The sequence below is a fragment of the Ascaphus truei genome, chromosome 1 (assembly GCF_040206685.1).
Source record: "Ascaphus truei isolate aAscTru1 chromosome 1, aAscTru1.hap1, whole genome shotgun sequence".
Classification (NCBI taxonomy): domain Eukaryota; kingdom Metazoa; phylum Chordata; class Amphibia; order Anura; family Ascaphidae; genus Ascaphus; species Ascaphus truei.
Window position 1 is genome coordinate 30,901,267 of NC_134483.1, and position 26,409 is coordinate 30,927,675.

The 26,409-nt window shown below is 45.3% G+C and overlaps 2 protein-coding genes across 4 annotated transcripts in view; both read left to right on the forward strand.

Annotated features, from left to right (window-relative positions):
- Positions 1–419, forward strand: part of LOC142487000 (uncharacterized) — an 8,084-nt gene extending 7,665 nt beyond the window's left edge. For both annotated transcript variants that reach the window (XM_075585620.1, XM_075585630.1), the window contains one exon: positions 1–419. This exon is cut by the window's left edge and continues 5,665 nt beyond it. The gene's annotated coding sequence lies outside the window, so the exon portion shown is untranslated.
- ARK2C (arkadia (RNF111) C-terminal like ring finger ubiquitin ligase 2C) overlaps positions 1–26,409 on the forward strand; it is a 158,691-nt gene that overhangs the window by 87,393 nt on the left and 44,889 nt on the right. The window lies entirely within an intron of this gene.

Sequence of the window (26,409 nt, forward strand, 5' to 3'; positions counted from 1 at the left end):
ACTGTAAATGTATTTTATTTGTAATCAGCGTTTACGAATAAAATATCTCTGAGCTTGTTTCCTTCAGTGAATATAGTGCTGTTTTTTGTACTGGTATTTTATAGCAATGTATTTGGGAGCCAGGAGACTTTGATAAATAGATAAAGAGATCTCTAAGTCTTAGGGCTTGTACGTAGTTGGTGCGCGCGCGTCCGACCACGTGACGTCACGCGTGCGCGCCACGCGGGCGGTTCCGAGGCCTGTGGGGTCTGGAGGAGGACCAAGATTGGCTCCAATTCAATGTTCGGGGGCCGTGCCCTTGAGCGGTTCGCCCTCATTGGCTGAACTGCGCATGTGACCCGCCCGTCGCGAGACAAAATCCAAAGATTTCATCACGCGAAAAATTGGTCGCGCTCATGCGCGCGCTGTAGCCATGCACTGTAGCCGTGCGCGATGCCTTACAGCATTTTTGTGCGTGACGTAGTTTGCGCCGTCGTGCTTACTATGGCCGCGGGCTTACAGAACATGGGAATATGTGTCTGTGGTGCAACAAAATAATAGTGCCAGAGGAGCCCAGAGCCATCACAGAAAGAGGCCAACAGCTCCGGGTGCACCAGTTATGTGAGGGGAATTCTGATAGACAAAACATTTGATAGATGTTTCCTTTCAACGTAACATGGCTGCCGTGTTTACATGGAAACACCATCCAACGTATTGATAGACCTGACACCAGTTCCACAGAGTGGGCCATTGGGAAATGTAAATGATTTATCAGCATCATTGGCTTCTTTAGAAAGATTAAATCGCTCGTTGACCCCGTAAGTGCTGGAGGGTCCTGCCACCTCAGGGGCAGCGGCACTCTCTCTCCGGCACTTCCGGGCGCTATCACATGATTTCGACGTCATTCTGGTGACGTATTCTGCTGGTCTACAGGGCACTAAGGGGGGTTTGTTTGACTTATTCATGCACTTTGAAAAATGTACACATTTCCCCTTTCTGCTGCTCCGCTGCAATATGTGCGTACCAGATATTCCTTCTTCTTGTTTAGACAATGTTGGCATTGGAAAACACAAAAAAACAGTAAATAAAAGGGGACGGCCTTCTCCCTTCATCGGGTAATCAGTAGATAATGATGAGAGAAGGTTAGCTCCTAAAAGCTTCTCAAAGAAGTTACAACAGAAGTATGGATACATTCCTTCTGTACATTGAAACAAAAATGAAACAAAACATGATGGCTACTATAGCAGTTTCTTAGGCCGTTCGTATAGTGCCCGCGATGGCGACATGATGCATGACGTCACTGCTAGCCAAAGTTGTATTTTGCTTTGCGGCGGCGGCGGCGCGGACGACCAGGCCATTGATTGGTTCAGGGGCTGTCACATGAGGCGACCGCCCCATAAAAATCAAATATTCCCGGCTGCAAAAAAATTGCGTCGCCCCGTCGCTTTGTCGCGCTTACTATAAGCGCACACGGCGCCAACAATGCATTTGTTTTTCGGGCGACGTCGCGTCGCCGGCACTATAAGTGCAGCCTAAGAAATGAAATGTGTCACGTGGCACGTGGCACGTGGCACGTGTCTGGGATAAATGTGTTTAGTTAATGCGTTAATTAAAGCTGCAGACCAAGCAATATCCTACATGAGTGTTTTTATTAATAAATCAGTTCTTTACTAGGAGAAAATACTTGTAGCGTTTTTTATAAACAATTCTGAATGACATTTTTAATGTATTCCTACCCCACATGTAACCCACATTTTTTGTTTCTGTTGCGACCATTTACAAAGTCATATCCCCTTCCTCTTCTGAAACAGGCTCTGGCACACCCCTTTTGGAGCCCTGCCCTCTCTAGCAGTGCTCCAATTGTATCTAGTGACTGCCCGGTCACATGATCTTTCCCACAGAACTTTGCAGTCTTGCACTGCTGGGAGGTGGCTAAACCTCCTTTAAAACGTATAAAAATGGCATGAATAATAAAAAACAATCACTACTATCTAATACTACAGAACTGATTTATTAAAGAAAAACATATAAGATTTCATATGTTTTTGCCGCTTTGAGAATAGTACAATTCCAAAGTGCGGGGAAACAGATTCTGGTGAGGAGAATCCTGCTTCTGCAGCCAACAAAACATGGACAAACCATGTCTTCAAAGTGCAAGTCTCCTCTAACACAGAGATACAAAGTAGCGCTCTACTCACAAGTTCATAAGGAAGTTCTTCATGTAATGTGACAGCCAAGAACAGCGGAAAGACAAAGTTTCAGGTCCCATGTGGACCTTTCATCAGTGAAATGTCCATATGGGACCTGAAACGTGGTTTTCCCACTGTTCTTGGCTGTCACATTAAGTGGAGAACTTCATTATGGACGTGTGAGTAGAGCGTGAATCGTCGCTTTGAGAATGCCAGGAATTCATGGCCCAAAGTAACCTCCAATAATAGTTACTCAGTGTTTACAGCGCTGCCTGAATTTGTCTTTTAATCAGAAGGGAGACCGTTACCTGTTATAAAATAATGTTGCCCGTTATTTATTTATAACATGCCAACCGACAGCGGCGATTGGCAGATCACGCAGCGGGACCCCTTTTCTTTTTTTATGTTTGTTGCCAAAACATGGCACACGGATTTGAAGTATTTCAAACTAATTTATTGATTAGCTCAATAAATTAGGTTAAAATACTTCAAATCCGTGAGCCCTGTCTTCCTTCAGCTACTACGTGTATTGGATTGGATACAGCCTATCGTTCAAAGACGGGAGCACCGGTAACTGTGCCTCTTGTTTTATTTCATTTGATTTTCGTGTGCAGCACTTACCACTTTTCGTGTTGCCAGAACGTGGCATGTTATTGGTTCATATCACTGGTTTATCGTGCTTTCTTCGTGTTCTGGAAGAAATCGAGCATGTCGTGTCCAGATCATAGTCGGAACGTGGCACAACGCTGAGGCCATGCTGATCAGGGGGGAGTGACAGAATCGTTGTACAAACAGGAGCACAAGTTAGAATGTGCTGGGCTCGTCCATATGCTTTTGTATTATAAGAACATGAATCCTTTCTGACGGAGCAGCATCTTTCAAACAATCTGTCATAAAACCAGCCTGCATTCCAATGCAAACCAACCTGTCCCGGCAGAGAGAGAAAATCTCCCAGGTAAAATCGGCATGTGGTGACTTTCAAGGTCTACCCCGGCAGTCTCGGGACCAGAGGACAGTAATGGCATTGCCAGTGATCATTGTAAAGGGCTAAATCTTGGAGACACCAGGCAACTATAATTACCTAAAGTAAATGCAAATCTGCCGTAAATATAAATCAATGACGTATAAGAATGAACCTGTTTCACGTACGGTTTTTGCAATTTCATGCGTCTGTTACACAAACAGTGGCTACAAAGTAGGAAATGCTGCCCAGAGAGTCCCAGACTGAAAACATACCGTCTGCCCAAGCGACCTCAAAACCCAACATAACTATCTCAGCTAGCACTCCATATGTTCCTTCTCATGATGTCACCTCTCTCTATTGCTCATGTATACAGTATGTTGCAACTTATTGCCTTAACTCTTCAATTTACAGCCCACAAGCTAAATCAGGCTTGTTGGAGTGGGTTTTGGACTCACCTTTGGGCTGTCTACTCCTGCTAATTTCAGTTGCTCAGGCAGCTAAGTGCCATTTCCACACTGAACCCCACTTTTAAACGAAGTTCATATAAATATATTTGTGTGCACCCCACGGACAAGGCAGAGAGGATTAAAGATGTATTTGTGACTCGGCTATCAATCTTTGGCCTGGGTAGACTGGACATCTAAGGCCTGAATGAGGACCCGTCCTAAATACAAGTTAAATGAATGGAGGAGGGGAGAGTGGAGGTGACAAAAAGCTTAACGGGCTGTGAAGTAAAAGGACCTTTTTGATACAGGCAAATGTGAGTCAAATAATGTTTAAAGCTTTTAAAGTGCACTATCATACTCATGTGGCCCCTTATTGGATCCCTGATCTGGACCCTTTGGAAAACTGGTCAAAGAGCTCTTCCTTTGTGACGTAATCTGTCCAGATTAGCACACAGGCACGTCTTGCTTGGGGGAAATATTTCCCAGTTCAAACAAATGATCACATTGCACTACATGATGTTACTGAATATCTACATAGTATAATTGCAGCATCTTTTGTCATAGACCATGTACCGTAGATCCCTCTCTAACCTCACACCTGCAATCCAGTCCCAACTTTCTTATTGCTTCCTGGCTCAAATAATGCAGTAAGAACAGGGTCGCAGACAGATGTCCTGGGCTCGGTGGAGGAAGGGACAGGTCAACGGCATTCGTTGCCGTCCCTGGACAATCCAGGCCCACTGGCACTCCCCCCCCCTCAACAAAATAGGGTTGGAGGGCCCAGATCAGGGCTGGATTTTTGGGACCATAGGACACCTCTCGGTGGGCCAAAGTAAGAAACCCAGGAGGGAACTGATGGAGCTGTAGCAAAACGGTCTCCCAAAGAATATAACTTAGGCTGCACATGTGCATTTAATATTACTGCATTATCAGGGTCTGTAAACACTACATTTTTTATTATTTAAAATCTTCCATTGCCAACATTGTTTAAACCCCATCAGGATTTGCTTACTCATGGGGTGGGTCCAGTTGTGCTTTACAGTCAAACCTGGCTCTGAACTCAGCACATGGGTGTTGAGTTGAGGGAGCATGCATCTCATTCTGCTTAGCAAAGCCCCTAGTAAATCAGTGTGTCTTGAAGTCAATGGGAGTTTAATGAATAACGCCCTAAATTCACAAACCTACAAAACACATCCTAAATGATGAAACAAAAATAACTACTTTAATGGAAAGATGACAATCTGGAGCCAGTAGAACCCATACAGCCAATTCACTTATCACCAACTGCAGTCGTAGTATACTAATAATGTTTATGATAAATGATATGAACTTTTCAAGGTTAAACAGATGTCGCTGTTTTATAATAAGGAGAAAGTTCATGTAATAGACCTGCAACACAGGCTGTACAGCACTGAAGGATTACAGGCGGCTTGCGCATAGCGGAAGACAGATACATCACAGATGAGTTGGTTGTCCATGGCCTCTTAACTCTTAAGGGCAATCCTGAGGAATGTTAGTCGTTTCCAGTAATCAGCAAGAAGAGCACTAAAATAATAGCGCGGATAATATAATATAATAATAATTGCGTCGAAGTTGTAATGTCCCAGTTCCATAGAACATGCGATCTATCTTTTTGTTGCCTGGGGAACAGGGAGATAATGAGTCCCAGATCATGAAAAAGCTGGCAGTGGGATTGCAAATGGGTTTACCCACTTCCAAGGCAGTGACGTTACCACTAGGATAACCGTGGTGAGGACCATTTACAGTCGGATGTCCAACCTATTCTAAACACGGGCTTCTCAGGCAGAGGCGTCGTGACGCGATAGTGTGACAGGGGCTCTTGGATAAATGAGTCGGAAGAATCTATAGAGCAAGAACATGTGTGCAAGGGTGCCACAGAATAATAATCCAAAGTTAAAACGCGAGAAAACATTTCTACTCTGTAAACACTGCTACTCAAAACAACATGTTAAATAAGGCATGCATTACCTCTTAGCGCTACAGTTCAACAATGCCAATGTGATGGACATACATCTTGTTTCAACCTCATCTACTATGTATGTAACTATGTAACACATCGGTGGGAATGAGAGCGGTAACGTCTTCACATTGTGGACATGGTGATTACTCCAAAATTGAGTATTTATCATAGCGGATATAACCCGAGGTTTCTTCTTTGGCTGTGTATGGTGTTTTGTTACACTGGCAAACCACTGCTAGATGAAATAAGGCAGCAAGAACAGGGCCGCAGACAGGGTGAGTACAACCACGACATATGTCCTGGGTGCGGTGGAGGAAGGGGCTGGTCAATGGCATTTTTTAGGGTCTGACTCTTCCCTAGATTGTCGAGGATCACTGGCACTCTCCTCCTCCTCCCCATGCAAGAAAACAGAGCTGGGGGGAAAGCACATTATGGCAGTAATCAACAGTAGTGCGGTTAATGTATGCCAATGTATCAGTGTGCAGATGTAGCTGACGTCACAGCAGTGTGGTTAATGTTTGCCAATGTATCAGTGTGCAGATGTAGCTGACGTCACAGCAGTGTGGTTAATGTTTGCCAATGTATCAGTGTGCAGATGTAGCAGATGTCACAGTAGTGTGGTTAATGTATGCCAATGTATCAATGTGCAGATGTAGCAGATGTCACAGCAGTGAGGTTAATGTATGCCAATGTATAACTGTGCAGATGTAGCTGATGTCATAATAGTGTAGTTAATGTTTGCCAATGTATCATTGTGCAGATATAGCACATGTCACAATAGTGTGGTTAATGTATGCCAATGTATCAGTGTGCAGATGTAGCAGATGTCACAGCAATGAGGTTAATGTATGCCAATGTATCAATGTGCAGATGTAGCTGATGTCATAATAGTGCGGTTAATGTATGCCAATGTATCAATGTACAGATGTAGCAGATGTCACAGTAGTGCGGTTAATATATGGCAATGTATCAATGTGCAGATGTAGCACACGTCACAGCAGTGTGGTTAATGTATGCCAATGTATCAATGTGCAGATGTAGCAGATGTCACAGCAGTGTGGTTAATGTATGCCAATGTATCAGTGTGCAGATGTAGCAGATGTCACAGCAGTGTGGTAAATGTTTGCCAATGTATCAATGTGCAGATGTAGCAGATGTCACAGCAGTGTGGTTAATGTATGCCAATGTATCAGTGTGCAGATGTGGCTGATGTCACAGCAGTGTGGTTAATGTTTGCCAATGTATCAGTGTGCAGATGTAGCAGATGTCACAGCAGTGTGGTTAATGTATGCCAATGTATCAGTGTGCAGATGTGGCTGATGTCACAGCAGTGTGGTTAATGTATGCCAATGTATCAGTGTGCAGATGTGGCAGATGTCACAGCAGTGTGGTTAATGTATGCCAATGTATCAATGTGCAGATGTAGCAGACGTCACAGCAGTGAGGTTAATGTATGCCAATGTATCAGTGTGCAGATGTAGCAGATGTCACAGCAGTGTGGTTAATGTTTGCCAATGTATCAGTGAGCAGATGTAGCAGACGTCACAGCAGTGTGCTTAATGTTTGCCAATGTATCAGTGTGCAGATGTAGCAGATGTCACAGCAGTGTGGTTAATGTATGCCAATGTATCAGTGTGCAGATGTAGCAGATGTCACAGCAGTGTGGTTAATGTATGCCAATGTATCAGTGTGCAGATGTTGCTGACGTCACAAGAGTGTGGTTAATGTATGCCAATGTATCAGTGTGCAGATGTAGCAGATGTCACAGTAGTGCGGTTAATGTAGGCCAATATATCAGTGTGCAGATGTAGCTGATGTCACAGTAGTGCGGTTAATATATGCCAATATATCAGTGTGCAGATGTAGCAGATGTCACAGTAGTGTGGTTAATGTTTGCCAATGTATCAGTGTGCAGATGTAGCACACGTCACAGCAGTGTGGTTAATGTATGCCAATGTACCAATGTGCAGATGTAGCACACGTCACAGCAGTGTGGTTAATGTATACCAATGTATCAGTGTGCAGATGTAGAAGATGTCACAGCAGTGTGGTTAATGTATACCAATGTATCAGTGTGCAGATGTAGCAGATGTCACAGCAGTGAGGTTAATGTATGCCAATGTATCAATGTGCAGATGTAGAAGATGTCACAGCAGTGTGGTTAATGTATGCCAAGGTATCAATGTGCAGATGTAGCAGATGTCACAGCAGTGTGGTTAATGTATGCCAATGTATCAATGTGCAGATGTAGCTCATGTCACAATAGTGTGGTTAATGTATGCCAATGTATCAGTGTGCAGATGTAGCAGATGTCACAGCAGTGTGGTTAATGTATGCCAATGTATCAATGTGCAGATGTAGCTGATGTCACAGCAGTGTGGTTAATGTATGCCAATGTATCAATGTGCAGATGTAGCTCATGTCACAATAGTGTGGTTAATGTATGCCAATGTATCAGTGTGCAGATGTAGCAGATGTCACAGCAGTGTGGTTAATATATGCCAATGTATCAGTGTGCAGATGTAGCTGATGTCACAATAGTGTGGTTAATGTTTGCCAATGTATCAATGTGCAGATGTAGCTGATGTCACAATAGTGTGGTTAATGTATGCCAATGTATGAGTGTGCAGATGTAGCTGACGTCACAGCAGTGTGGTTAATGTATGCCAATGTATCAATGTGCAGATGTAGCTGATGTCACAATAGTGTGGTTAATGTATGCCAATGTATCAGTGTGCAGATGTAGCTGACGTCACAGCAGTATGGTTAATGTATGCCAATGTATCAATGTGCAGATGTAGCTCATGTCACAATAGTGTGGTTAATGTATGCCAATGTATCAGTGTGCAGATGTAGCAGATGTCACAGTAGTGTGGTTAATGTATGCCAATGTATCAATGTGCAGATGTAGCAGATGTCACAGCAGTGTGGTTAATGTATGCCAATGTATCAGTGTGCAGATGTAGCTGACGTCACAGCAGTGTGGTTAATGTATGCCAATGTATCAATGTGCAGATGTAGCAGATGTCACAGCAGTGTGGTTAATGTATGCCAAGGTATCAGTGTGCAGATGTAGCAGATGTCACAGCAGTGTGGTTAATGTATGCCAATGTATCAATGTGCAGATGTAGCTGATGTCACAGCAGTGTGGTTAATGTATGCCAATGTATCAATGTGCAGATGTAGCTCATGTCACAATAGTGTGGTTAATGTATGCCAATGTATCAGTGTGCAGATGTAGCAGATGTCACAGCAGTGTGGTTAATATATGCCAATGTATCAGTGTGCAGATGTAGGTGATGTCACAATAGTGTGGTTAATGTTTGCCAATGTATCAATGTGCAGATGTAGCTGATGTCACAATAGTGTGGTTAATGTATGCCAATGTATGAGTGTGCAGATGTAGCTGACGTCACAGCAGTGTGGTTAATGTATGCCAATTTATCAGTGTGCAGATGTAGCTGACGTCACAGCAGTATGGTTAATGTATGCCAATGTATCAATGTGCAGATGTAGCTCATGTCACAATAGTGTGGTTAATGTATGCCAATGTATCAGTGTGCAGATGTAGCTGATGTCACAATAGTGTGGTTAATGTATGCCAATGTATGAGTGTGCAGATGTAGCTGACGTCACAGCAGTGTGGTTAATGTATGCCAATGTATCAGTGTGCAGATGTAGCTGACGTCACAGCAGTATGGTTAACGTATGCCAATGTATCAATGTGCAGATGTAGCTCATGTCACAATAGTGTGGTTAATGTATGCCAATGTATCAATGTGCAGATGTAGCAGATGTCACAGCAGTGTGGTTAATGTATGCCAATGTATCAGTGTGCAGATGTAGCTGACGTCACAGCAGTGTGGTTAATGTATGCCAATGTATCAATGTGCAGATGTAGCAGATGTCACAGCAGTGTGGTTAATGTATGCCAAGGTATCAGTGTGCAGATGTAGCAGATGTCACAGCAGTGTGGTTAATGTATGCCAATGTATCAATGTGCAGATGTAGCTGATGTCACAATAGTGTGGTTAATGTTTGCCAATGTATCAGTGTGCAGATGTAGCAGATGTCACAGTAGTGCGGTTATTGTATGCCAATGTATCAGTGTGCAGATGTGGCAGATGTCACAGCAGTGTGGTTAATGTATGCCAAGGTATCAATGTGCAGATGTAGCAGATGTCACAGCAGTGTGGTTAATGTATGCCAATGTATCAGTGTGCAGATGTAGCTGATGTCACAGCAGTGCGGTTATTGTATGCCAATGTATCAGTGTGCAGATGTGGCAGATGTCACAGCAGTGTGGTTAATGTATGCCAATGTATCAATGTGCAGATGTAGCAGATGTCACAGTAGTGTGGTTAATGTATGCCAATGTATCAATGTGCAGATGTAGCTGACGTCACAGTAGTGCAGTTAATGTATGCCAATGTATCAATGTGCAGATGTAGCAGATGTCACAGTAGTGTGGTTAATGTTTGCCAATGTATCAATGTGCAGATGTAGCAGATGTCACAGTAGTGCGGTTAATATATGCCAATGTATCAATGTGCAGATGTAGCAGATGTCACAGTAGTGTGGTTAATGTTTGCCAATGTATCAGTGTGCAGATGTAGCACACGTCACAGCAGTGTGGTTAATGTATGCCAATGTACCAATGTGCAGATGTAGCACACGTCACAGCAGTGTGGTTAATGTATGCCAATGTATCAGTGTGCAGATGTAGAAGAGGTCACAGCAGTGTGGTTAATGTATGCCAATGTATCAGTGTGCAGATGTAGCAGATGTAGCAGACGTCACAGTAGTGTGGTTTATGTATGCCTATGAATCAATGTGCAGATGTAGCAGATGTCACAGCAGTGTGGTTAATGTATGCCAATGTATGCCAAAGTGCAGATATAGCTGACGTCACAGTTGTGCAGTTAATGTATGCCAATGTATCAATGTGCAGATGTAGCTGACGTCACAGCAGTGTGGTTAATGTATGCCAATGTATCAATGTGCAGATGTAGCAGATGTCACAGCAGTGTGGTTAATGTATGCCAATGTATCAATGTGCAGATATAGCTGACGTCACAGTAGTGTGGTTAATGTATGCCAATGTATCAATGTGCAGATGTAGCAGACGTCACAGCAGTGTGGTTAATGTATGCCAATGTATCAATGTGCAGATATAGCTGACGTCACAGTAGTGCAGTTAATGTATGCCAATGTATCAATGTGCAGATGTAGCAGATGTCACAGCAGTGTGGTTTATGTATGCCAATGTATCAGTGTGCAGATGTAGCTGACGTCACAGTAGTGTGGTTAATGTATGCCAATATATCAATGTGCAGATATAGCTGACGTCACAGTAGTGCGGTTAATATATGCCAATGTATCAATGTGCAGATGTAGCAGACGTCATAGCAGTGTGGTTAATATATGCCAATGTATCAATGTGCAGATATAGCTGACGTCACAGTAGTGTGGTTAATGTATGCCAATGTATCAATGTGCAGATGTAGCAGATGTCACAGCAGTGTGGTTAATGTATGCCAATGTATCAGTGTGCAGATGTAGCTGACGTCACAGTAGTGTGGTTAATGTATGCCAATGTATCAATGTGCAGATATAGCTGACGTCACAGTAGTGCGGTTAATATATGCCAATGTATCAATGTGCAGATGTAGCAGACGTCACAGCAGTGTGGTTAATGTATGCCAATGTATCAGTGTGCAGATGTAGCAGATGTCACAGCAGTGTGGTTAATGTTTGCCAATGTATCAATGTGCAGATGTAGCAGATGTCACAGCAGTGTGGTTAATGTATGCCAATGTATCAATGTGCAGATGTAGCACATGTCACAGCAGTGTGGTTAATGTTTACCAATGTATCAATGTGCAGATGTAGCAGACATCACAGCAGTGTGGTTAATGTATGCCATTGTATCAATGCGCAGATGAACAGGCAGAGGTTACCGCTCTCTGTGCAGCGATGTGTTGCGTTAATGGTAGCGCATTATTTAACTCTAGCGTTACTGGTAAGGGGATAATGCATGCTTCATTTAACATGTTATTTGGGGCACTATTTCCCGTTAAGGGTGGCGATATTGGTCCTATTTATTATATTGCACGTTTCTTTCCTTTTTCATGCCCCCTCTTTTATCGTCTTATATAGTTTTGTTCTCTAAACCAATACATACATCGTTGAAAAAGAAAGGAAACAGTAGATTTTAATATTAAGTAGCTGCTATATTTATATATATATATATGAAGTACTTTAGCACTGAGCAGACGCCTTCAGTACGTTATATATTTCACTTAAAGAAGCAGTTCTTCCTGCTCCTGTGTGTAACCTCTCCTGTTCTTTTTACATGTATAGGAAGCAGGGGATCTCTGGAGTTGAACTCTGTTAATTTCAGCTCCGGGGACCCCCTGTTTCCTAAGCTACTTAACGGGGAAGGTGCCGCCAGTACAGTCCCCTCCAGGAGATTTCAACCTCCTGCGTTATGCTAGCCACTAGGAACGTATAACGGCATCTGTCGTGAGTAACGGTACCCACTGGCCTGCATGATGCTGGGGTTTCAAACCTCTGTGATTTACCGGCAGCACCTGCCCCGGTAAGTATCTTGTGAAGCAAGGGGTTATCGGAGCTGAAAATAACCCTCCGGTTGCCCCATGACATAGTAACTCGGTCATGCCCCCCGGAGCGTGTTTTGGAGCTTAGATCGCGTCCTGCATTCCCTTGTAGCCCAGGACCTAACCAGCGAGGAAACGGAAGAAGAGGAGGATTCCTCCTGTTCCGTTTCCTCCAAAACGGCCATCGCTGTCACCTGACCGCTATTGATGATGGCTACGTGACCACCCGTGGGCCCGTGGCACTCAGGCACCACGGCTCCCCCCGCGCTAAAAAAAAAAGGAGGGGGTAACGTGGTTCAGCTCCAGAGAGCCCCTGATTCCTATACATATATATATAAAAAGGGAGGCCCGGAGTGATCTGCTGCTTTAAGGGTGATGTTGTTAATACTCGGTCCCTGCCAGAAGATCATGTACTGTATGCTCTGTTACACTATACTGCAGCGTACACAGAAGCCTGGGTCAGCACATTCTCTGCTCCTGGTGATGTGGCAGGAAAAGCATTCGGATAATGTTACTCTGGCATTTTCCTTCTTTTTTTGCTGCTTCTGCTTTATTTCGCAACGCGGCGCCTCATGCTGCTTCGGCAGAGACGGCTGTAAATCACATGTTCTAACTACCCCCTGTCATATCATTTCACTGTAACAGGGGGATTGTATGGAATATGTACACATACGGCCTCTTTTGATTAGACTGCGTGGTGTCTAGTGGAACAAAAACCAAACCACTGGACTGAGGAAATCGCTGTCAGATTTTGGTCCCGACGGAGACACAAGAATTCAGATAATGTTAAATGAACAGTCCCTTCTAATAGCACCGTGAGCTGAGGATAGTGGCGTGTTTCATAGGCTAGAGCAGCAATCCCACCAACCCCCAAAACCTTTACAAGTTTAACGCATAGGCTGTATAACAGGGGGGGGGGGGCAACTCGAGTCCTCAAGGGCCACCAATAGATCAGGTTTTCATGATATCCCTGCTTCAGCACAATCAGTGCTCAATCAGTGGCTCAGTCGAAGATCAATCTTGGCATAATATACGCTGATCTAGCAGATCTTAAAGGCTATTCATTAAACATTCAAGGATTTATTTGTTTCCCCTTATGTTTTAATCAAAGAATTCTCTAAAGACACAATTGGCAATTTCTGCGTTCGTTCCCAACTCTGCACTTAGTGAATCGAACGATCTGCTTCTTGTTAGAGCAACATACTGTATGTAACGGGTGTTCCCTCTGGCCTGACCCACCCAATCTCATATTGGCCCGTGTAGTCTAACCAGTCCCCCATTACAAGGCGTGTGTGGTGGTGCACCTGCAGTAACAGGACTCTTGAGTCTCCCGCTTGATGTTATTAGGGGATGTCAATCAGGACAGGTAGCTGAGGTAGTGGGTACGAGTCCAACTTACATCATGTGCAGCGCCTCCACCTCATCAGGATCTATGCTTCCGCAGGGAGATGGTCCTGGTGAGGAACTCCTTCTTGGTGCCATCCACTGTCGAGTAAGCTCACACTCACACAGTGGGGTTCTTGGTTTCAAGGACATCTTTATTAAGTACAGGGATGTAGCAGACTGCCCCATGCAGCTGCCAGCTCTAGCCGCACATCTCTGCGTGATGTCCCTTTGCCAGGTACGCCCTCCAATAATGAAGTGGGACTCCCTTTCTCCTAGGGAGATCACCACTGTGCCAGGTCCCTGGACACAGCGTGGCGTAAACACACTGGAATTATCACTATGCTCCCGCTAGTTACTGCACTAGGGTCACAAAAGTGTTCCTACAATATCTGTATCTTCGGTTTACTCTCTGCTCCGAACAACAACACTAACTGTCAGTGTTGTGCCCTTTATACCTCAGGGGGCAGACGCATCTCTGAGGTCACTATCCAGGGACTCAGAGCATACAGCCACTCCCATCCTTACACAGGGCACCACACTTGGGTGTGAGGGAAAACCTCCATAACCACTGTGGGCAGGCCTGTATGTACCAGGACTTACTGCTAACAGAGAAGATGTATGCAGTCATTATTATGCATGGCTACATACTCCCCCTGGTGAATACCCACCGTCCCGGCTGGGACCTAAATTTGGTGTACCTTGCGCCAGGAAACACTGCAAAAGAACACACAAATAACACAGCAAACATCATTACATGAACATAATAATGAAAGCTCAGTACACTCAACGACCAGCAGGGAGCGCAAAAGAAACAACAGACCACTCTATTGGACACTCAATAGTAATGCCGAGGATCTGGCTTCTTCACCTCTCGCCCCGCGGCATCATGCACAGTCACGCTGTATTCCCGTGGTACTCCTCTCTCATTACAGTACACCACCTTGTGCATATGTACACTGCGCCCTATCTTCCAGACCCGCATCAGTTGAGCTACCCTCTGCTCGGCCTGTATACCTTTAATGGCTCCCCCTCTCTCAATGATATAATACTGAATATCATTCTTGAGCCATCTCTCCCTATTCTCCTCTATCTCTGTCATTAGAGGTTCAGGGACATAGGGGTAATCAAGCCCATGGGACTTCCTGTACTTGGCAATGATAGCTTGCTCAGCTCTGCAAGCCCTAGTTAAACTGGTTTGACCAGCCGTCCCGGGCAACACCCATGATAGGGGCTCATGTGTCTCCACCGGATCATCTAACCCTGCGGACCCCTTAGGAATAATTAGGCCTGCCTATATACGGTCCCATCGTACCCTTAGAGCCCTAAGGTAGGATTCATCATCAAAATCCCCGGCAGCCCACCAGTGATCAACCACCCCCTCCCTCTCTAAAATAAAGCGGGTGCGGTCAAACCACGAGACATACCCCTCGTACAAGGGGGCCCACCACCTAGTCTCCTTCCGTTCCTCGGAGCTAGAATCTACATTCTCTTCTAGGGACTCCTCATCAGGCCCACCAGAAGACACTCCAGATGTACCCTCAGATCGGGTATTAATTCCCTTGCGATGAGAGGTATTCCTAACAGTGATACTCATCCCGCTAGGACAATCACTGAACACCGACACTTGTCGGGACATGCTCCCTCCTCCCTCCGACCCATCATCCGACGTACCCAAGTCCAGGCTCCCAGTCCGATCATCAAAAGGACCCCGTGACTCCCCGGACAACCCTAAACTGGAACTAGATCCAAATAGGATAGGGACGGGTACAGGGGCTTTAGCTAGGGCCGTAGGACTAACCTTGGGTGTGGACGGGGTTTGGGGACGGGACCGACCAGTAGGCACGGACAGGGGTTCGACCTGCTCTCCAGCGGTACCTGCCTTAGCATCGCCACAAAGTCCATCTTTGTCTTCAACCTTGGGACTCCTGGGCTTTCCGTTCAACCGCCCATTCCCCTGGATAATAGGGGATCGCTTCCCGCTGCTCGATCGCAGAGGCGGCACCATCTCCCACTCGGGGCCTCCCTGGTCCTCCGGCACCACTTCCGCACACGCACGTGCTGCGACGCCATCTTGCGGTGGATTCCCAAGCGGAATCTCTTCCTCCACAAGGATCTCCTCCAACGCCATTCTGCTACGCGATCCAGTCTGGCTCTGGACTCGCTCCTCCGGATCTTCCACTCCCTGGGTCTGCGACAGACACGGTGTCTTAGTCCCGTGCAGGGTCGGGGTAGATCGGCCTCCGTCCGATCCACTAGTCACCACGGCAGTGGGACTCCGGCGATTGGATGGTCGCGGTACGGGAGACACACGACTCCGCGTCTCCACACCACGAGGAATTGCATCCCTCCATGGCGTAGCACTGAAGTAATAGTCTCTTTTTGGAACAGACTCACTTGCCAGCCGTGCACACTCCTCGTCCGAGGATTCCAATTTGCAATTCGGCCGAGGCATCCCAGTAGGGGACCGGCGATGGGCTCCTCGGTGATCACCTCTCCGATGACTCGGCTTCTCTGTCGGAAGCACCACTCTTGACTCCGACTCTGCGGGACTTGGACTCTTATTCCAGAGAGCTCCCGGCTGCTCTTCTGTCGCCACCGGTACATTTCCGGTCATTCCCGTAGATTGCACCGGTACGAATGTGGTCATGGGCCACATGTACTGCAGTCCACAGTGGGGGCATCGGGCTTCGCTGCCCACGGCTCCGCCCGGCAGTCTGCACTGCAGGCACAGACACGCCACAGTCTCTACACCCTCCACCCGGATCACCAGGAAGCCTCCTGGAGCCGAATAAGGGTGCGTGGAAATCACAGGACCTTGGTCCACTTTATCAACAGCTTCAGCCATTTTTATCAGCGGAGGTACTCTGCTCAGAGGTCGGTACTGATCAATGGCTCTTCGCAACTGAAAGGCATGGGCTGATATAGTCACCCTTCCTCCCATTTCCTCTTGCGACATCCGGTGAGACCGCAAACCACTCCCCCTGGTTGAAACTAGGGGGATGTCTCGTAGACTTGTAGGCTGACCCAGCACAGGTGCGGAGTGAGTCATAGTCCATGAGGGCGCGGCTCCAGCTTTCGCGCCAAACTCCCCATCGGGGTGGAGTTTTCGCGTTGGCGCCAATCCTGGCCAACATCTAGCAGACTGCAAAGTTGCAAGACCTTTTGCAGCATGCCCACGCGGTGTCCCGGGGACACGGGAACCGCCATCTTGGTAAGCATTGTCTTTTCTTTCATTGAAGGCAGCGTCTGGCTGTTTGTTAATTGGGGTATAACAAAGTCCATTTCGTTCCTCCCATCTCGTAAGACTTTCGTCCTCACTATTCTCAGGGGTATCTTCCCGAGAACATATGCAGGACAAACACGGCGCAGCCACGGTTTTCACGCCATTCCATAACAAGCCTACAAAAGTCTCTTCTGTAGCCTGTTCTTCATCGGACCGCAATCCTGGACCTTCTGCTCTGTGCAGATCCTCCATTCTTGTGGTTCTCTTTCCCTGCCATCCTGGACCTTCTGTTCTGTACAGATCCTCCATTTTGACAGTTCTCTCTGTTTCTTTGGGTGAACACCGATTCTCTGTACGTGGAGCTCCGCTCTGCGGGGCAGCTACCACATCTGTACAATAAACATGCCTTGTGCACCACCTGGTGTACCTAACGTAGATCTGACTCGTGTGTGAACTACCTCAGGCTAGGCTCACCCTTCCTGTGTCTACCGTAACACGTTCCTCCAGTCTGTGCTCCTTGGTAAGTGATCTGGAATGGAGACTAGAGTACTCTGGCTCTTCCATGCAGCACTTTGGGCGTCGACCTACTTTTGGCTAGCCTAGTGCGGACCCGTCCAGAGTTCCTGCTCTCAGTTACCAGTTTACCCCTTAGGCGTCCCCCGCTAGCGCTACCTCAAGGCGACTAGGACAGCAATAGCCCCCGGCTCCAGACTCACTAACCCCTTACGGATCCCAAGGCGTCTTTGCGGCATGCAGCTCCAGCATCTCCCTGACTACCCCTGGCTCCGTCCCACGCAGCACAAAGTGGCAGCAGACACTTCTCTCTTTCCTAATGTGTGCCTAGCAAAAGCCTGTCCTGTTGACAGGCATCTCAGCAGCGCCTCCAATTGTAACGGGTGTTCCCTCTGGCCTGACCCACCCAATCTCATATTGGCCCGTGTAGTCTAACCAGTCCCCCATTACAAGGAATGTGTGGTGGTGCACCTGCAGTAACAGGACTCTTGAGTCTCCCGCTTGATGTTATTAGGGGATGTCAATCAGGACAGGTAGCTGAGGTAGTGGGTACGAGTCCAACTTACATCATGTGCAGCGCCTCCACCTCATCAGGATCTATGCTTCCGCAGGGAGATGGTCCTGGTGAGGAACTCCTTCTTGGTGCCATCCACTGTCGAGTAAGCTCACACTCACACAGTGGGGTTCTTGTTTTCAAGGACATCTTTATTAAGTACAGGGATGTAGCAGACTGCCCCATGCAGCTGCCAGCTCTAGCCGCACATCTCTGCGTGATGTCCCTTTGCCAGGTACGCCCTCCAATAATGAAGTGGGATTCCCTTTCTCCTAGGGAGATCACCACTGTGCCAGGTCCCTGGACACAGCGTGGCGTAAACACACTGGAATTATCACTATGCTCCCGCTAGTTACTGCACTAGGGTCACAAAAGTGTTCCTACAATATCTGTATCTTCGGTTTACTCTCTGCTCCGAACAACAACACTAACTGTCAGTGTTGTGCCCTTTATACCTCAGGGGGCAGACGCATCTCTGAGGTCACTATCCAGGGACTCAGAGCATACAGCCACTCCCATCCTTACACAGGGCACCACACTTGGGTGTGAGGGAAAACCTCCATAACCACTGTGGGCAGGCCTGTATGTACCAGGACTTACTGCTAACAGAGAAGATGTATGCAGTCATTATTATGCATGGCTACATGTATAATTATCCATTACTAAAAAACAGGCTTAAGTACTGGAGATAAAGGCATATTTTATCAAACATTTGGCCTTGTCACTTATTGATTGTCATTGAAGACATGGGAAATTGTTTTTAATTTGATACTGAATGGTAAATTTGTGCCCAATGGCATGAGAGGGATTCTTGGAATAAGTACCGTGTCAGAGTTTGCTGCACCAATCACTTTTGCTTCGACTATGTGTGTTTGTATTCGAGTAACAGTAAGTCTTGCACCATTACATAGTCCTGTTTATGGCATTGGGTTTCTAAGGAGCATGATAACGGCCCCTGCTTTACGTTTCAGTGCATGAGGAGGCATGACCTCAGAGCCTGCGATGTCGCTCCCCCAAGCCTTCCGCAACATCCTGCAAATAAAGTGCACACACAAAGGTCTGGAGGCACAATGGCCTCTGCTTTTATTAAAATACAGCCAAAGGGGAGGTGCTAACCCTGCTATAGAGTGCTCCACCCACAGGTTAGACCAATGACCCTTAAATCATGGCCCGTTAGCCAAGACCTTCCAAAGTCCCAGCTGCTCAGTTGACCCCACGTCTGCTGTGAGATGGGCCCCAAGTACTCAAAGCACAATGAGCCCTGGTCACTCTCCAACCAGGCCACCACCAGGCATTACCATAACTGAGCCTAGTCTGGCAAGGTTAGCCTGCACTTACCCCCCCCCACCGCCCTCCCCAACCAGCTGCCACGACAGAGGCAATATAACCCCAACAGACACCTCGCATATAAATATATTCCATACAAGTAGAACACACACAAAACAAAATTTGACCAAAAAGGGAGGGTGGGAAAACAGTGAGGGTCGCTGCATAATCTCCCACCCCTTCTGTCTGCCTTTATCCCCTCCTGCTGGGGGAGGAGGGTGGGGAGGGGGGGGGCAGGAGGGAAAGGTGGGGGTGGGGTGAGCCTGGGCCTTCCGGTCATGCCACACTTTGCTTAAGGATCAATGCTTTCTTCCTGGTTGGAGTAAGACTGTTTAAGAATTCTTCCGGCAACGCAAGTGTATCCAGCATTATCATCACTCACAATAGTATCCGCATGACGATAATATAATGTAAGTATTATAAGCATCTACCCAATTTGTCAGTTTTTTTATACAACCGCATGGCAACCTTATAATCATTACCTAACGCTTTCCTTTACATTACAAAATGATTATACTTTTGTGGCCAATGGCCATACCATGTTGAACACAGCGGTTCTGGTCCGATCACTGAAGTTAAGCAGATGCAGACATCCTTCATCTTGTTGCTATATGTTACACACACTTACGCGGCAGCACACTGAAGCCAGCCCTAGAGAGGAGAGAAGGAGCCGCTAGGATTTGCAGCACCACCACCTGGCAGGAATCTACAGTTGCAGACATCCTTAGCCTTGTGTATATGTACAGATTTTCTACAGGGAGAGGGAGTGGCTCAGTGAGTAATGACACTGACTGGCACTGAGAGTTTGAAGGGGAGCCTGGTTCAATTCCCAGTGGTGACTCCTTGTGACCTTGGTCAAGTCACCTTATCTCCCTGTGCCTCAGGCACCAAAACAAACATAGATTGTAAGCTGCACGGGGCAGGGACTGTGTCTGCAAAATATCTCTGTAAAGCACTATGTAAAACTAGCAGAACATGCTATTATTATTATTATTATTATTACAAACCGCCTTCTGACTCATCTCCACAGTGCTGGAATCATTGTAGTATTCTATGTCTAGTATGGCCATCTAACTACATCCACAGAATAACAGTATATATGGATTGTCCGGTTACACCTGTTTGTGTGCAGCAGTTAGCCCCTTCACTGCTGCCGACCCCATGGGCAGCAAAGGGGAAAAGCTTGCATAGCAGAAACACATGCAACATACATTAAATATGAGTAAAAAAAAGATGCAGCATGGCTAAGTCCTTTGACTTTTCAGCAATTCCAAAACATGCTGCGGACCTGCACTTTAAAGCAGTAATACAGGTTTCATTTATTATTATTTTTTTATTAGCTTTTTATTACAGATTTGAAGCAGGGCATCTCCAGAGCTGAACTTAATTTCAGCTCCAGGGACCCGCTGCTTACAGAGATACTTACCCCTGTAGGGGGTGGCAAAATCTATGCAGGCAGAGAAACTGTGGGCTTAACGCAAAGGCTGCGTTTTAAATGTCCCTCATCATGTTAGCCAATAGGAAGCCGTGACGTCATCTGGTCTGACTTCCTATTGACCTGCTTGACTGGGACATTTAAACTCCACAGAGATACCGGCACTGCTACAGAGGTAAGTATCTCTGGAAGCAGGGGGTGCCCGGAGCTGAAATAAATGGGGTTCAGCTCCAGAGATCCGCTGCTTCAATACTGTAATCATTTTTATTTTTAACAAAATGAAACCTACTGCTTTAAACACAGTGAAATAGTTTCCCCTGCGCTGTTGCTGGGAGATTTGTTTTGCAGCAGCTGCCATCCTTTGCAGCAGGTGCCAGGCCTTGTGCTTTCTGCAGATGTCAACGCCTGATTCTCCCATTCTCCTGCCGTATATATATAGCACCCACACAGAGCTGTAAGCCTCCGGTGACCCACATCAGTGGACCACAGGGTGACATTATTGTGGAGACTGGTATGGGCGAAGATGGCACTGAGGTCTACGAGGCCCCACACACTGACAATCAGTGAGACTGACTCCAAATCAGTGACACTCAGAAGTCCAACACGTGGCTGCTGGAAACAATATCAAGGTGCCACAGGGATTTGGGATTCTGACCTAAACCCACTTCAGATCTGTCCTAAAAACTGGACCAGAGCGGAAACATTGGATGAATTTGTACTCCAGTTACTGAGATTCTTTCATCTTAATACCAGAGTATCGTTACTTTTATATTTACAGCTCCAACTCCTCTTGGGGGAATAAGTAACTGAGAAAGTACCTACTTTTACAGCATCGATATTGTGTTCATCTTTCTAAAATAGAGTCAGGAGCTCTCTGCCCCTATTAGATCTTCTCTTAAGTCATGCGCAGGACCAGTACTTTTTTGAAGCCCTTTGGACCACTGACCAACATACATACAGTAGGTTACTGTAGAAAAAAGATGGAGGCACACAAGTAATTATGCAAAATTGCTAAGGTTTATTGCACACAGCTGGCTTTTCTCTGAGGAAGGGGCTGTGTCCCCGAAACGTTACTTTAATTCTGCCTACTACTACTACTACTATGCAGTAAACCTTAGCAATTTTGCATAACTACTTGTTTGCCGCCATCTTTTTTCTACATTACACTACCATTGGCCTCCATTTGGAATATAGGAGCATCGATGGGTAAGTTTGCACCATGGCGTTTTCTCTCTTTTCTTTGAACTCATGTTGGCATTGGGAGTGCCTCTGTATACCTTTGTACTACTGATATATAGGTTTCTGGATGTTAGGACTGAGGAAGTCAGCTGTTTGGTGAGGCAGACTCTGCAAATGAATGGGGCAGGACGGCTCTGCACTCAGGCTTGTCCTACTGTAGGCCTCCCATCACAGCTGCATTACTGACGTCAGGACATACCAGGTGTTGATGTTATCCTAGGACTCCTTTGTACTGTAGCTTCATTAACTATTTAGCTTGGCGCTGATGTTCAGCCAAACACCTACCCAGCTGCTCATCTGTATAGCAATGCTTTGTGCAGTATGACAATTGGTGCCAATCAGTGGTGTCTAAAATAATAATAATAATGTTATTGTGCCCAATCTAAAATAGTTTTACATTCATTGAACATTGGGGCAAAGCGAGACGCTCCAACATCTGCCACATAAAAATAGGTGCATTGTATTTGCTTCCTTTGTGTGGGCCCCACTGAAGGAGACACAATAACACATGCCATTTACTATATGCAAAGATCATAATACCAATACATTATGTGTATTAAAAAGACAATCCAATCGGAACTTTAAAAAAATGTGTTTTATTATATGTAGCCTTCGATTACATTTATTGGACAACTAATTACCTAAGCTGCCGATCGATTTGTTCTCCCGTGATTGATCAGCAAAGATCCTGCTTCCCAGGGTTCACTAAATGGCCGCCTTTCAGTTTCAATCAATCCTTCAGTCAGTGTAACTCAGCAGCTACAATGTATTCTTATATTACTAAGGTAACAATATCTATTGTTACAGCTTGCAGCTCAGACTGCTGGGAATATTGCAACGAATATATGCAGGAACCAGTCCTATATCCAGTGTACCAAAAAGCTTATAGCCCACAACCATATGTATGTAACCGGGTTGTTGAGTGAAGAAAGGTATACAGGAACCATGAAGCAATAAATGGTATAAGTCCAAGAGCAGCAACTGTAATATGCCCATATGTGTGTAGCTAAATAGTGTGATATCTGACCCGTGACTTGGGCAGAAAAGAGGAGGTATAGGAGGACTCACCAATTAAGTGCACTCTCCGGAACCAATCCCACTAATATCGACCCCAAGGGTCCATCGCATATTACAGTATCTCACTGGCAGAGAGCATGAAATAGGTGTATTATGTAACACTCACGACGTGGAACTCTTTGTGGATGGTTCTCGGTGTGTGTCCAAATCCAAAGAATGGTGGTGCACAGCAAAAGATAACAAAATCTGGACGTGAACACTGAGATGCAGAAACAATTTATTGTGCTCTTAAGCAACACATATCGAAGAGAAAGGTCCTCTGACGCGTTTTGCACCTGTGCAGGTCCTTTATAAAAGAGAGAAAACATATTATGAGAAGTGTCCTTAAATAGCGGACTCGCGGCGGGAACGAGCGCCGGAAAAGGGTCGGAACAAAGTGTCTGTCTCTCCTCAAGGGAAATACAATGTGTGCAGGAGTCCGCTATCAAGAGAAACACAATTATAATGACAATCTGTGAGGACAATCTGTGAGAACCACCTTAAAATTTGACTTGCAACTCAAACTGCTGGTAACATTGGCAACAAATTATCACAAATAGGAAAGTGTTGCAAAGATCTTGCACTGCTTGGGAGGTGGGCTAAAACCTACTATTGAAATCAAAGGATGATCAGTATATTAAAGCGCATAAAAAAACGGCATTAATTATCTAATACTACATAACTGATTTTTTTAAAACACGTAGGATATTTGTGGACTGCTTCTTCAATGGATTTATTTGTATATACCTACACACACACACACACACACACACACACACACACACACACACACACACACACACACACACACACACACACACACACACACACACACACGCAATATAAGTGGTATTAAATCCTCCCTAACCCGCTGAACTTTAACAAGTTATCAATCTTCCAGCTGTTTTAATTAGCTGTAGCTTCAGCCAGTGGCATAAATAGGTAGAATAGGTACAGGTGAATTAAATAGGTACAGGACATAAGAAACAGGTACAGAACCTACTAAACAGGTACAGCAGGAGGGTATGGGCAAAACTCTTTGGTCTCTGTTATAGAACGATTGAAGCGCTATTTATGCTGCTAAAATAGGAAGTTGGATATACTTTCTAAAATAGTTCCTTATGAAACAAGAATGGGATTGTATGTTTTTAATGAAAAGGTAATGGTGTGCAAATAAAAAGCAGTGTTACTCTGGGTGTGCAAATAAAAAGCAGTGTTACTCTGGGTGTGCAAATAAAAAGCAGCGTTACTCTGGGTGTGCAAATAAAAAGCAAGGTTACTCTGGGTGTGCAAATAAAAAGCAATGTTACTCTGGGTGTGCAAATAAAACGTAATGTTACTCTGGGTGTGCAAATAAAAATCAATGTCACTCTGGGTGTGCAAATAAAAAGCAATGTCACTCTGGGTGTGCAAATAAAAAGCAATGTCACTCTGGGTGTGCAAATAAAAAGCAATGTCACTCTGGGTGTGCAAATAAAAAGTAATGCTACTCTGGGTCTTCCAATAAAAAGCAACGTTACTCTGGGTGTGCAAATAAAAAGCAACGTTACTCTTGGTGTGCAAATAAAAAGTAATTTTACTCTGGGTGTGCAAATAAAAAGTAATGTTGCTCTGGGTGTGCAAATAAAATGCAATGTTACTCTGGGTGTGCAAATAAAAGTAATGTTACTCTGGGTGTGCAAATAAAAAGTTATGTTACTCTGGTTGTGCAAATACACAGTAGTGGTACTCTGGGTGTGCAAATAAAAAGTAATGTTACTCTGGGTGTGCAAATGCACAGTAGTGTTACTCTGGGTGTGCAAATACACAGTAGTGGTACTCTGGATGTGCAAATAAAAAGTAATGTTACTCTGGGTGTGCAAATACAAAGTTATGTTACTCTGGTTGTGCAAATACAAAATAGTGGTACTCTGGGTGTGCAAATAAAAAGTAATGTTACTCTGGGTGTGCAAATAAAAAGTCATGTTACTCTGGGTGTGCAAATAAAAAGTCATGTTACTCTGGGTGTGCAAATAAAAAGTAGTCTGGCTCTGTCTCCCATAGTGCCTGCACACTTTGAACACTTGCCAATTCACATTACAGCGTCCCGGCTTCTGACTCCTTGGGCTGCCATTTTGGGCTTGAATTGAATTCCCAGAGCATTACAATTGGAAATATGCCCACCCTATTGTTACACTCTGCATTATTTGTCATCTTTAGCCCATGTGTCAGCTAACAATATGAGGAGTGAGTGTACATCGCAATGAGACACCGTGAGCGAAGTATACATATTATAGTAGAAAGTATCATGTTTAGATTGTTTTGACATCATTTCTCCTCGTCTGCCTCAGAAACAGGAAGCTCGTGAAACGGGAATAAAGGATTGCTTACATCAGGCAGTAACAGAATCAAAACTAGATGGCATGGTCATGAATTTGAGGCTCCATGCTATTAAAGGACCCACATCCCCGAGAAAACTGTATGAGTTTAACCCCTATCATGTTAGTATCCTGTCCCCTTGAACACTTTGTTGTGCGCTGGCGAGCCGGGGCCTTGTCTGCGGGCAGCCGGAATAATGATAATGATGTCTGCACACACACACACACACACACACACACACACACACACACACACACACACACACACACACACACACACACACACACACACACACACACACACACACACACACACACACACACACACACACACACACACACACACACACACACACACACACACACACACACACACTGTATATACAGCTCTACAGAGTTCCAAGCACCATAATTACGGCTGCACTGGCCACAGTGCTAATGATGCTTAAATTTCAGTTTACACATGCTAACATATTGGTTTGCCATGCAATGTTTTGCCAACCACTAAGGCAAATTAGCGATTAACCTCTACCACCATACCCCCGGGAGACCTAACCATCCTTCCTGGGGCAACTACCTCCAACATCCCCCTACCCCCTTTCAACCGTTCTACAAACTTCATAACACAAAGCCATTCCTGTTCACTGCAACATGTATTATTTATGTACTTTCTTTTACATTATTTGGGCATATCGGGCATATTAATAGGTGCATCGAATGTGTAATGATTCCCTAGGATCTGATGATATAAATGTTTCTATGACTTGCAGCATACCGTAGATAAATCTCTACAGATTCAAAGTATGAGCCTCACCAGGTGTCAGAACCATATTGCTAACGGCTTCTGCAATGCACCTCGAGAGTGGTTTAATCACAGAAGTGAAGTGCATCAGTAAATCTTTCAGAGTCATTTACTGAAAGACACATTTCAAAAGAAGATCAAAAAAACGGCATTAGGAAAATAACATTCAGATAGCAAGGATAAAAACGAAAGTGGAGAGAGGAAGTGATGCCTCTATTGTGTAACTGAAGAAAATGGTGACATACTGTGAATAGTCCCTGAAGTTTTATTTTCCAGTAGAGCACATTTATACCTAATAAACTCCAGTCCATATTACACTTGCAATTACACAATATGTATT